Source organism: Rutidosis leptorrhynchoides, chromosome 2 (assembly GCF_046630445.1).
Source record: "Rutidosis leptorrhynchoides isolate AG116_Rl617_1_P2 chromosome 2, CSIRO_AGI_Rlap_v1, whole genome shotgun sequence".
NCBI lineage: Eukaryota > Viridiplantae > Streptophyta > Magnoliopsida > Asterales > Asteraceae > Rutidosis > Rutidosis leptorrhynchoides.
This window is the reverse complement of record NC_092334.1, coordinates 223,273,840-223,286,805: the sequence shown is the minus strand read 5'-3', so window position 1 is coordinate 223,286,805 and position 12,966 is coordinate 223,273,840.

The window sequence follows — 12,966 nt, the reverse complement described above, 5'->3', positions numbered from 1 at the left end:
TAAGTCCAAAAGTAACATCAGTTTAACATCAAGTACATATTCAGATTCTCTCTCTCGCCTAAATACATCATCAAAAACAAAAATACAAAATACATCATCAGTTTAACACAGTATCTGACATAGATCAGCTGGCTTGAACTTGGTTTGAGCTTTGAGCATCACTGTTTCTGTTGAGGTATGCATAGTAGACATCGATCACACGTTGATATCTCATAGCTTCCTCTTCTCAATCATCTCTAAATGTAATGTGATGGCGGTGAAGAGTCTCCACATCAAATTTCGATAAGTTCCTCAGCAGCAGGTATCTCATTCCAAGTTTGCTTTCAATCCTTTCAAGTTTCCTAGTTTACTTTCAATCTTGCAAATCCATTCCAATTAATCATCTAAGACCAAGAAACCTTTGTTAATTACAGTAGGTTATCTTTCTTATTCAAGGTAATATTCATATCCAAACTTTGATTCGATTTCTATAACTATAAACTATCTTAATTTGAGTGATAATCTTACTTGAACTTGTTTTCAGGTCATGATTCTACTTCAAGATCTTTCAAGACATCCAAGAAACCTTTGAAGCTAGATCAATTTTTGTCACTTCCAATAGGTTTACCTACTAAACTTAAGGTAGTAATGATGTTCATACCATCATTCGATTCATATATACATAACAATCTTATTCGAAGATTTGAACATGTAATCACTAGAACATAGTTTAGTTAATTCTAAACTTGTTCGCAAACAAAGTTAATCCTTCTAACTTGACTTTTAAAATCAACTAAACACATGTTCTATATCTATATTATATGCTAACTTAATAAATTTAAAACCTGGAAACACGAAGAACGCCCTAAAACCGGACATACGTCGTCATAGTAAAACCGGGGGCTGTTTTGGGTTAGATAATTAAAAACTATGATAAACTTTGATTTAAAAGTTGTTCTTCTGTGAAAATGATTTTTATTATAAACATAAAACTATATCCAAAAATCATGGTTAAACTCAAAGTGGAAGTATGTTTTCCAAAACAGTCATCAAGACGTCGTTCTTTCGACTGAAATGACTACCTCTTACAATATTGACTTGTAACCTGTATTTCCGACTATAAGCTTATACTTTTCTGTTTAGTTTCATAAATTTCAGTTCATTATGAAACCATATCAACTTGAATCACTCAAAACAGATTTAAAACGAAGAAGTTATGGGTAAAACAAGATTGGATAATTTTGCATGTTGTAGCTACGTGAAATTTGTAACAAATCTATACAAATCATTACTTAACTAACTTATATTGTATTATACATGTATTCTAACATATATTATGTAATCTTGGGATACCATAGACACGTATACAATATTTTGACATATCATTTCGACCCATCTATATATATTATTTGGGAACAACCATAGACACTCTATATGCAATAATGCTTGAGTTAGCTATACATGGTTGAGGTTGATTCTATATATACTTTGAGTTGTGATCTAGCCCGAGACTTGTATACACTGGGTCGTGGATTGATTCAAGATAATATATATTAATTTATTTCTGTACATCTAACTGTGGACAACTAGTTGTAGATTACTAACGTTGGACTACTAACTTAACAAACTTAAATCGTTAAAACATAATAAAACATATTGTAAAAATATTTTGATCATACTTTAATATATATGTATATATTTGTTATAGGTTCGTGAATCGACTCGTGGCCAAGTCTTATTTCCGACGACTGAAAAATCTATGAAAGTGAGTTATAGTCCCACTTTTAAAATCTAATATGTTTGGGATGAGAATACATGCAGTTTTATAAATGTTTTACAAAATAGACACAAGTACTTGAAACTATATTCTATGATTGAATCATTATACCGGATATCACCCTTTCAGCTTGGTAGCTTAAGAATTTAGGAACAGACCCCCAAATTGACGCGAATCCTGAAGATAGATCTATGGGCCTAACGAACCCCATCCATGTTAGGGATGCTTTAGTACTTTGATTTTATATACAGATGAGTGTACCTGTATATTAGGGATATTCTAGATGCATTTGTTAATGTCGTTTACCAGGTGTTCATCATATGAATAATTTTTATGCAGATTGCATGTTGTTTATGAGAAATGGAAATATGAAATCTGTAACATCCCGCATTTTTCCGTTAAATTATTTTAACGCCCGTCTTTTTATTTTAAAAATATCCTTCGTAACTAAATTCGTATCCTCCGTTAGCTAACATTCTTAATATTTTTCCGTTATTAGATTTTAACATCCTCCGTTAATACGCGTTTTAAAATATTCCGTTTAGGTAATTTTCGCACCCGACTACAAACTCGAGGGACTAAAATTGACACGGGGCAAACTAGTTGACTAGGTCACCTAGTCCACCCCAATCACCACCATTCAACCATCTCCATCTCTCTCTCTCTTTCTCTCTAGCAAGAACACACACACAATTTTCAAATTCATTCAATCATCATCTAAATTCGATCTAGGAGGCTTACAACAAAATAAATTACATATTCGTGATCCTCTCTTCATCCTCTTCATTTTGGTACCAACTTCATCTCGTTTGGGTAACATTTCTAAAACTCTAGATTTCTCTAAATTCGTGTTTTTGACTTGAAATGATGTTAGTTAGTGTCTATGGCTCATTGTGATGTCGTGTATGTAATTTGTATGCTCGATCTCGTTGTTTTAGTATAACTAGCATGAACTTGAATTTTGGTGTGTTGTTCTTGAATTTTGGATGATCATATGTTGTTAGATGTTAAAAGTTCATGTTCTAATTGTGTTCCTAGTATCACTAGCTTCAATTTGATGTGTAGGTTGCTTGAGAAAACTCCATAAACTTGATTAGTGATTTTTGGTGAATTTGGGTTAGGGTTTGATAAGCTTAAAATGAATAGATGATACATTGAATGCCATGAATTATTGTTAGTAAGTAGTTAGTTGTATTGTATGCTCGATTACCTACAAAACGGCGTGTTGTATGTATGCATTAAATGCCCGAATCATAAATGTCCACTTATCAAATTCGAGTATTAAATGTGTGCATTAATCGAACATTTATTTTGGAAAGCCGATTGTTACAAATAATGTTTTTGGTTGGTGAAATATATTTAGTTGTGTTCTTTGTCAAATTACCTTTCCAACGATATAAGGTGCGAGTTCTAAGATTTAGCGGTTTGTAATTTATGCTTGAAAGAGTTTTGATTTGGGACTTGAACAATTGAGACTGACCAGGTACCAGCGCACGGCCAATGCCGCGGCGCGGCCAGCTTATGTCGCGGCGCGACATAAGCCGTGGTCAGGTTCTGACCACCATGTCCAAATTACGAAAAATGTTTGGCATACTATGGACCTCCGATTCACATGAAACTTGTTCTAACATGCTCATATATGATTAAAAACCTCAGAAAAATAGTTCGGGACCCGACCCGAATGTGTTGACTTTTTTGTTGACTTTGACCCGACCTAAGTTGACTTTTAATCAAACTTAACCAAATATTTGTGCAATCGTTCTAACATGTTTTTATACTTGTACCTTGCATGAAACATGACAATTTGATTCACATGCTATTATGATCGAGTCTTAACGAGCCATAGGACTAATTGAACATCTTTGACCTATCGTGTTTACCGTTATTGATACAACCTATTGTTTAGGTCAAGACTAGCATTGTTATTTGCACACGTTTACTTGTTGAAGTACTTTACTACTCGTGCACTCAAGGTGAGATCATAGTCCCACTTTTACTCTTTTGAACTTACATTTGGGATGAGAAAACATAAACATTTCTTTACTAAGTGAACACAAGTACAGGGAAACAAACATTCTACATACGAGTTTAGAACAAAATCCTCAATTCGATTATCATTAGTTACACTTGCCGGGTGTAAGTGAGAACTTATGTTGTATGGATCCATATGGGTTTGACAAACCCTCATTCAAACGGTTCGCTACCATTTACGAATGAAATATATTTTCGAGAAACAGTGTATGTTCTAGCACTAAGTGATGGGGTTCAATGGGAGAAATGTTAAGCATTGATAATTGGGTGCTCGTGAAACAACTTTTGGAATGGTTAACTATTAATTCGATGTTGCAAATCTTGTGGTTCAATCTACTTATTTACTCACTTACTTACTTAAACCTATGATTTCACCAACGTTTTCGTTGACAGATTTCTATGTTTTTCTCAGTCTTTGAACAATATGTGTTACATGCTTCCGCTCATTATTTTGATACTTGCTTTGGATGTCGAGTATTTATGCATACATGGAGCATCTTTTGGCTACTTTTAAATTGTGTCGCATAGGTTTCATTTGTACTTATAACTTTGTAATGTAACTTTTAGATGAACAATTCTTGTAAACTAGGGAACACTCTTTACTTTTGCAATGAATGCGACATATTTTGGTCAAACGTTATTTTAAAGACTTATGACCACGTAACGGGACCTAAGTAGTCAGCGCCGTCAAATGACAATTTTGTCGGGTCGCTACAAAATCTTGTGGTCTATTATTACGAATTGATAAATATATAGGTTAAACCTATAACTCACCAACATTTTTGTTGACGTTTAAAGCATGTTTATTCTCAGATGATTATTAAGAGCTTCCGCTGTTGCATGCTAATTTATGGACAAGAGTTGGAGTCAGCATGCTTGTATAATATTGTTTAAAAACTGCATTCGAAGACATATATTGTTGTGTAATATTATTGTAAACCATTATGTAATGGTTGTGTGAAAATACTATATTTTAGATTATCCTTATTTGATAATCATCGTAATATTTTAAAGGTTATGGTTTGTTTTAAAATCGAATGCAGTCTTTGAAAAACGTCTCATATAGAGGTCAAAACCTCGCAATGAAATCAATTAATATGGAACGTTTATAATCTATATGAACGGGACATTTCACAAAGTTCATTGGAACGCTAGTAGAGGACCGGAATTTACTTGGGAACGCGAAGACCATATGCGACAGAAGTATCCACATCTTTTCATGGCTGATGAATTGAGTCGTAAAGAGAGAGTTGAACCTCGTAGATTTAGAGCCTTGAATATGACAATTCGAACTAACCTCTCTAGGCAGATTCTTGAGGCACAACAAGAAGCCTTAAAGGAGGAGAACTTCAGAAAAGAGAAGGTCAGAGGCTTGGGTAAATAGTTTGAGGTACGAACCGATGGTACTAGGTACTTTGCGGGATGTCTTTGGGTTTCAAACTTTGCTGATTTGCGACTACTTTTTTTAGATGAAGCTCATAAGTCTAGGTACTCTATTCATCCTGGTTCAGGAAAGATGTATCATGATCTTAAGGAGCTATATTGGTGGCCCAATTTGAAAGCTGATGTGGCTACGTATGTGGCTAAGTGTTTGACCTATGCTAAGGTAAAAGCTGAACATCAGAAACCTTTCGGACTGTTGGTGCAACTTGAGATTCCCGAGTAGAAGTGGGAAGGTATTACGATGAATTTTATTACGAAATTACCGATGGTTGTGGGTGGTTATGATACCATTTGGGTGATTGTTTACCGACTCACAAAGTCAGCTCATTTCTTGCCAATTAAGGAAACAGATTCGATGGAGAAGCTTACTCGTTTGTACTTGAAGGAAATTGTTTCAAGACATGGTATTCATGTATCTATCATTTCAGACTGAGACAGTCGATTTACATCGAGGTTTTGGCAATCCTTACAGGAAGCTTTGGGAACAAAATTGGATATAAGCACTGCTTATCATCCACAGTCAGATGGTCAGAGTGAAAGGACCATTCAAATGTTAGAAGACATGTTACGAGCATGCGTTATTGATTTTGGTAATGGTTGGGATAGATATTTACCGTTGGCTGAATTTTCTTATAATAACAGCTACCATGAAAGTATTAAAGCCTCACCGTTTGAATCACTGTATGGTAGAAGGTGTAGGTCTCCTATCTGTTGGAATGAGGTTGGAGATGCTCAACTCACAGGCCCAGAAATTGTACAAGAGACTACCGAGAAGATCGTACAGATTAAAGAAAGGTTGAAAACCGCCAGGAGTCGGCAAAAGAGTTATGCTGATATTAGAAGGAAAGATTTAGAATTTCAAGTTAGTGATCGAGTCATGTTGAAGGTATCACCTTGGAAAGGTGTGGTACGCTTTGGTAAGAGGGGAAAGTTGAATTCTCGCTTTGTTGGACTGTTTGAGATTATCGAAAGAATTGGACCCATGGCTTATCATTTGAAATTGCCACAAGAACTCAGCTTCGTTCATGACGTTTTTCATGTATCGAATTTGAAGAAGTATTTGGCTGAAGCCGATGAAACCATTCCTCTTGATGAACTTCATGTTGATAAACAACTCCATTTTTTTAGGAACCTGTCGAGATTATGGATCGAGAGGTTAGGACACTCAAGCAAAGTAGAATTCCTATCGTCCGAGTTAGATGGAATGCCAGACGCGGACCCGAGTTCACTTGGGAACGTGAAGATCAGATGAGGCATAAGTACCCGCATTTGTTCCCAAATGACGAGTCAACCCCTGCACCTACTTAAATTTCGGGACAAAATTTCCGTAACGGGAAGGTACTTTAACGACCCTACTTTTTCCGTTATCTTTTACCGTTTATTATTTAATGTCCGTTAATTGTTATTCGTGTCACGTCATTTCTATGACTTATATTATTATTTTAGTAATAATATATTATTTATTATATGTTATATGAATATTTGTATTCTTATTTAAAGTTGTATATTTCTACGTGTCGTGGATTTCTATCCGGAGAATCATTTCGGTTTTCAAACCAACGGTCATACTTTTGAGATTTTTGAATCCAAATTATTTTAATTATGATATTTATATATCATATGTATATATATAGTGTTTATATATTTTATTTTTCGCGAGTGTGTTATTCCTCCGGAAATTTAAATCGCGCAGCGGTGTTTTCCGCCTCGGGTTGCGAATCGAGTAACGTCAGCTATGACTTTTATGTATCTCGACCTATCTAATTACATTTCTATAGCATAATATGTTCATAATTATTATTTTTAATAATTTATGTATTTATGTGCTATTCCTAGTACAATGTTAAGAAAATTAACTGCTTCACTGTTTTTAACATATTTCGCTCATTCGGACTCAAAACGAGTTAGTTCAAAAGCCCATACTTTCATAATTTGATGGGCTACAATTTAATATTGTTAAATAGCTGATTTCAACTCTAAAAAAACCGGCCATTCTCATTAGAGGGGGTTAAAGCGTAAATTTTTATACTTTTGGATGGGATTACGTCTTTAACCTTTTCATTTTCCCAAAACCTAATAAAATTCCTTTCCTCCCTTATTTTTGAATGAAATTTACAGCCTCTCATCTTCAAAAGTCGGCCACCATCAATCCTCACACAATTCTTCATCATTTTGCAAGACTAGTGACATAATCGGATTCTCAATTTCGCGATCTATGAGCTTCTTCTTCTTGATTTCTCGTTGGGTATAAACATGAACCCTAGATTTTTCTTTTTTGTCTATTTTTTTATTGATTTTGATCTTATATTGAATCTATAGTACTTGTATGCTGTTGTATTGTTGTTATTATGCTTAGAAATACCCGATTGCGCATGTTTTCGGTTGATCAAATTGTGGACAGCAGCCATATTGTTAAAATAAGTATATTTAACTCATGTTTTTGGTTAATTAGAGTGTATAAATGAGTTCCTCTCATTAAAAGAATAATTTTAGGCTTTGGATTCATGTCATTTCGAGTTACGGATCATAAAATATGCATGATTTAGGGTTTTGATGAGATTGAAATGTGATATCTTGTAATACCAAGTTTGGTCCGACTTTGTGGCCATATTTAGAGTCTTTAGGGTATATCATTAGGTTAGGGTTGATGATTGGATGAACATTCATGTTCGGGTCATCGAAATCCGAGCCACGGATCACCCGGAATGGCTAAAACAAGTTTTGAAACGGATTAAAGAAAAGTTTGGTTCATGGCTGTTCTTCACGACCCAATGAACTAATATTAGGGTGTTCTTGAGTGATCTAAGGTGTCGGGATGTTTGGTTAGACGAGGATATATATAAAATTCGTCGAAAACCGACACCCGGGGCTCAAGTTATGACCCGGCGAACTTTTAATTAAACTTATGGTTATAAAATTTGAACTTATGATATAAATAATGAGTTTCATTATTATTAAATTACTTATGATATAAAAGTAATTATTTTTAATTAAGACTTATGATATATATATTTATTATATCACTTATTAATTACTTATGATTTAATTATACTTTTAATTAAACTTATCATTAATAATACTTTTATTATTAATGAAAAATACTTATGATAAGTATTAAACTCATGTTATGAGATTATTATATCAAGACTTATAATAAGGATTAATAAATTATTTAATTATTATAAGGCTTAGTTATTATTTAATTGTAATTTAATTATTAAATACTTATGGTTTAATAATTATAATTAAAAACTTATGATATGATTAATAATACTTATGATACGATTAATAGTTCATTATTAATTAATAATACTTATGTTATGAATAATATTTAATTAATTAATTAAATACTTATGTGATATTAATTATATCATTTAAACTTATGTTAACTTTATAAATTCAATTTAATTTAATTAAACTTATGATATGACATGATTATACATATATGACTTTAAATAACATTATAACTTATATTATTAACATAATTTATACTTTAAAATCTAATGTTGACTAAGTTTGACTAAGGTTGACTTTTGAGTTGACTTTCGGTCGACTCTGACTTTCAGTTGACTTTTGTTGACTTTCTAATTAAGGAAACTTTCCTAAGTTACAAACTTTCCAAAAATAGAAACTTTCTAAAAATAGAAACTTTTCAAAAATAGAAACTTTCTAAAAATAGAAACTTTTCAAAAATAGAAACTTTCCAAAAATAGAAACTTTCCAAAAATGGAAACCTGTTAAAAATAGAAAGTATGTGTTATACGCTGTCCTGATCATACCGAGTGTTGTTCTATGATTATTTGCAATAAGTACTATAGCTATCATACTAAGAGTTGACCTAAGTTAGTTATTTATATCGACCTGCTTTATTTATAGGTCGGCGTTGTGATCATTCTTGATCACTTTACCATTTGATGTTTGCACTTCTGTGCTGTTGCTTCGTTTACGTTAAGGTGAGTTATAGTCCCATTTTTGTATTTTAAATCTTTTGGAATGAGAATACATACAATTTATTTTACATATTGGAACAAGTGGAAATTGGTTTAAATTATTCATTGTGAGTCGAACAAAAATATTCTCTAATCTGGTAATTTTAATCACTGGTTTCTACTGGTGAACGCGAATCATATGGATAGATCTATCGGGCCTGACAGCCCCATTTCGAGCTAGTCGCGCTAGCAGTTACAGACGGAATGTATTAGTACTTCGTATTTTGGAAGATACATCTGTTCAGTGTATATTTTTATATTGGTTTTGTTAAGGGTATGGAGTTGTTAAGTTATTACCAGGTGGCTCACGGGTTAATGGAAAATTCTGCTAACAGTAGATGTCGATCCCAACTGTTTCCGAAATCAATAACACATGCTCGTAGCATGTCTTCAAGCGTTTGTATCATCCTTTCGCTCTGCCTATCAGTTTGTGGATGATAGGCAGTACTCATGTCTAGACGAGTTCCTAATGCTTGCTGTAATGTCTGCCAGAATCTTGAAATAAATCTGCCATCCCTATCAGAGATAATAGAGATTGGTATTCCATGTCTGGAGACGACTTCCTTCAAATACAGTCGTGCTAACTTCTCCATCTTGTCATCTTCTCTTATTGGCAGGAAGTGTGCTGATCTGGTGAGACGATCAACTATTACCCAAATAGTATCAAAACCACTTGCAGTCCTTGGCAATTTAGTGATGAAATCCATGGTAATGTTTTCCCATTTCCATTCTGGGATTTCGGGTTGTTGAAGTAGACCTGATGGTTTCTGATGCTCAGCTTTGACCTTAGAACACGTCAAACATTCTCCTACGTATTTAGCAACATCGGCTTTCATACCTGGTCACCAAAAATTTTTCTTGAGATCCTTGTACATCTTCCCCGTTCCAGGATGTATTGAGTATCTGGTTTTATAAGCTTCTCTAAGTACCATTTCTCTCATATCTCCAAATTTTGGTACCCAAATCCTTTCAGCCCTATACCGGGTTCCATCTTCCCGAATATTAAGATGCTTCTCCGATCCTTTGGGTATTTCATCCTTTAAATTTCCCTCTTTTAAAACTCCTTGCTGCGCTTCCTTTATTTGAGTAGTAAGGTTATTATGAATAATTATATTCATAGATTTTACTCGAATGGGTTCTCTGTCCTTCCTGCTCAAGGCATCGGCTACCACATTTTCCTTCCCCGGGTGGTAACGAATCTCAAAGTCGTAATCATTCAATAATTTAATCCACCTACGCTGCCTCATATTCAGTTGTTTATGATTAAATATGTGTTGAAGACTTTTGTGGTCGGTATATATAATACTTTTGACCCCATATAAGTAGTGCCTCCAAGTCTTTAATACAAAAACAACCGCGCCTAATTCCAAATCATGCGTCGTATAATTTTGTTTGTGAATCTTCAATTGTCTAGACGCATAAGCAATCACCTTCGTTCGTTGCATTAATACACAACCGAGACATTGCTTTGATGCGTCACAATAAATCACAAAATCATCATTCCCTTCAGGCAATGACAATATAGGTGCCGTAGTTAGCTTTTTCTTCAATAACTGAAACGCTTTCTCTTGTTCATCATTCCATTCAAATTTCTTCCCTTTATGCGTTAATGCAGTCAAGGGTTTTGCTATTCTGGAAAAGTCTTGGATGAACCTTCTGTAGTAACCAGCTAGTCTTAAAAACTGGCGTATGTGTTTCGGAGTTTTCGGGGTTTCCCACTTTTCAACAGTTTCTATCTTTGCCGAATCCACCTTAATACCTTCTTTGTTCACTATGTGACCGAGGAATTGAACTTCTTCCAACCAAAATGCACACTTTGAAAACTTAGCGTACAATTCTTCCTTCCTCAATACTTCTAACACCTTTCTCAAATGTTCACCGTTTTCTTGGTCATTCTTTGAGTAAATAAGTATGTCATCAATGAAAACAATGACAAACTTGTCAAGGTATGGTCCACACACTCGGTTCATAAGGTTCATGAACACAGCTGGTGCATTAGTTAAAAGAAACGGCATGACCATAAACTCGTAATGACCGTAACGTGTTCTGAAAGCAGTCTTTGAAATATCATCTTCTTTCACCCGCATTTGATGATACCCGGAACGTAAGTCAATCTTTGAATAAACAGAAGAGCCTTGTAGTTGATCAAATAAGTCGTCGATTCTCGGTAGTGGGTAGCGGTTCTTGATGGTAAGTTTGTTCAACTCTCGGTAGTCGATACACAACCTGAATGTACCATCTTTCTTCTTGACAAAGAAAACAGGAGCTCCCCACGGTGATGTGCTTGGTCGAATGAAACCACGCTCTAAAAGTTCTTGTAATTGGCTTTTCAGTTCTTTCATCTCGCTGGGTGCGAGTCTGTAAGGAGCACGAGCTATTGGTGCAGCTCCTGGTACAAGATCTATTTGAAATTCAACGGATCGATGTGGGGGTAATCCCGGTAATTCTTTCGGAAATACATCGGGAAATTCTTTTGCAATGGGAACATCATTGATACTCTTTTCTTCAGTTTGTACTTTCTCGACGTGTGCTAGAACAGCATAGCAACCTTTTCTTATTAGTTTTTGTGCCTTCAAATTACTAATAAGATGTAGCTTCGTGTTGCCCTTTTCTCCGTACACCATTAAGGGTTTTCCTTTTTCTCGTATAATGCGAATTGCATTTTTGTAACAAACGATCTCTGCTTTCACTTCTTTCAACCAGTCCATACCGATTATCACATCAAAACTCCCTAACTCTACTGGTATCAAATCAATCTTAAATGTTTCGCTAACCAGTTTAATTTCTCGATTCCAACATATATTATCTGCTGAAATTAATTTACCATTTGCTAATTCGAGTAAAAATTTACTATCCAAAGGCGTCAATGGACAACTTAATTTAGCACAAAAATCTCTACTCATATAGCTTCTATCCGCACCCAAATCAAATAAAACGTAAGCAGATTTATTGTCAATAAGAAACGTACCCGTAACAAGCTCCGGGTCTTCCTGTGCCTCTGCCGCATTAATATTGAAAACTCTTCCGCGGCCTTGTCCATTCGTGTTCTCCTGGTTCGTGCAATTTCTAATAATGTGGCCCGGTTTTCCACATTTATAACAAACTACATTGGCATAACTTGCTCTGACACTACTTGCTCCGCCATTACTCGTTCCGACACCATTTGTTACTTTCGTTCTATTAACCCCTGGTCCGTAGACCTCACACTTCGCCGCGCTATGACCATTTCTTTTACACTTGTTGCAAAATTTGGTGCAGAACCCCGAGTGATACTTTTCACACCTTTGGCATAGCTGCTTCTGATTGTTGTTGTTGTTGCGGTTATTATTGTTGTTGGGATGATTGTTGTAGTTGCTGTTGTTGTTGTTGTTGATGTTGGGCCGTTTGTTGTAGTTGCGATTGATGTTGCGATTGTTGGGATAATTGTTGCGATTATTGTTGTAATTGCTGTTGTTGTTGTATTGGTGATTCTTATCACCGTTTTCCTCCCACGTTCTTTTGACTTGCTTCACATTGGCCTCTTCAGCAGTCTGTTCTTTAATTCTTTCTTCAATCTGGTTCACTAGTTTGTGAGCCATTCTACATGCCTGTTGTATGGAGGCGGGCTCGTGTGAACTTATATCTTCTTGGATTCTTTCCGGTAATCCTTTCACAAACGCGTCGATCTTCTCTTCCTCATCTTCGAATGCTCCCGGACACAATAGGCACAATTCTATGAATCGTCTTTCGTACGTGGTAATATCAAAT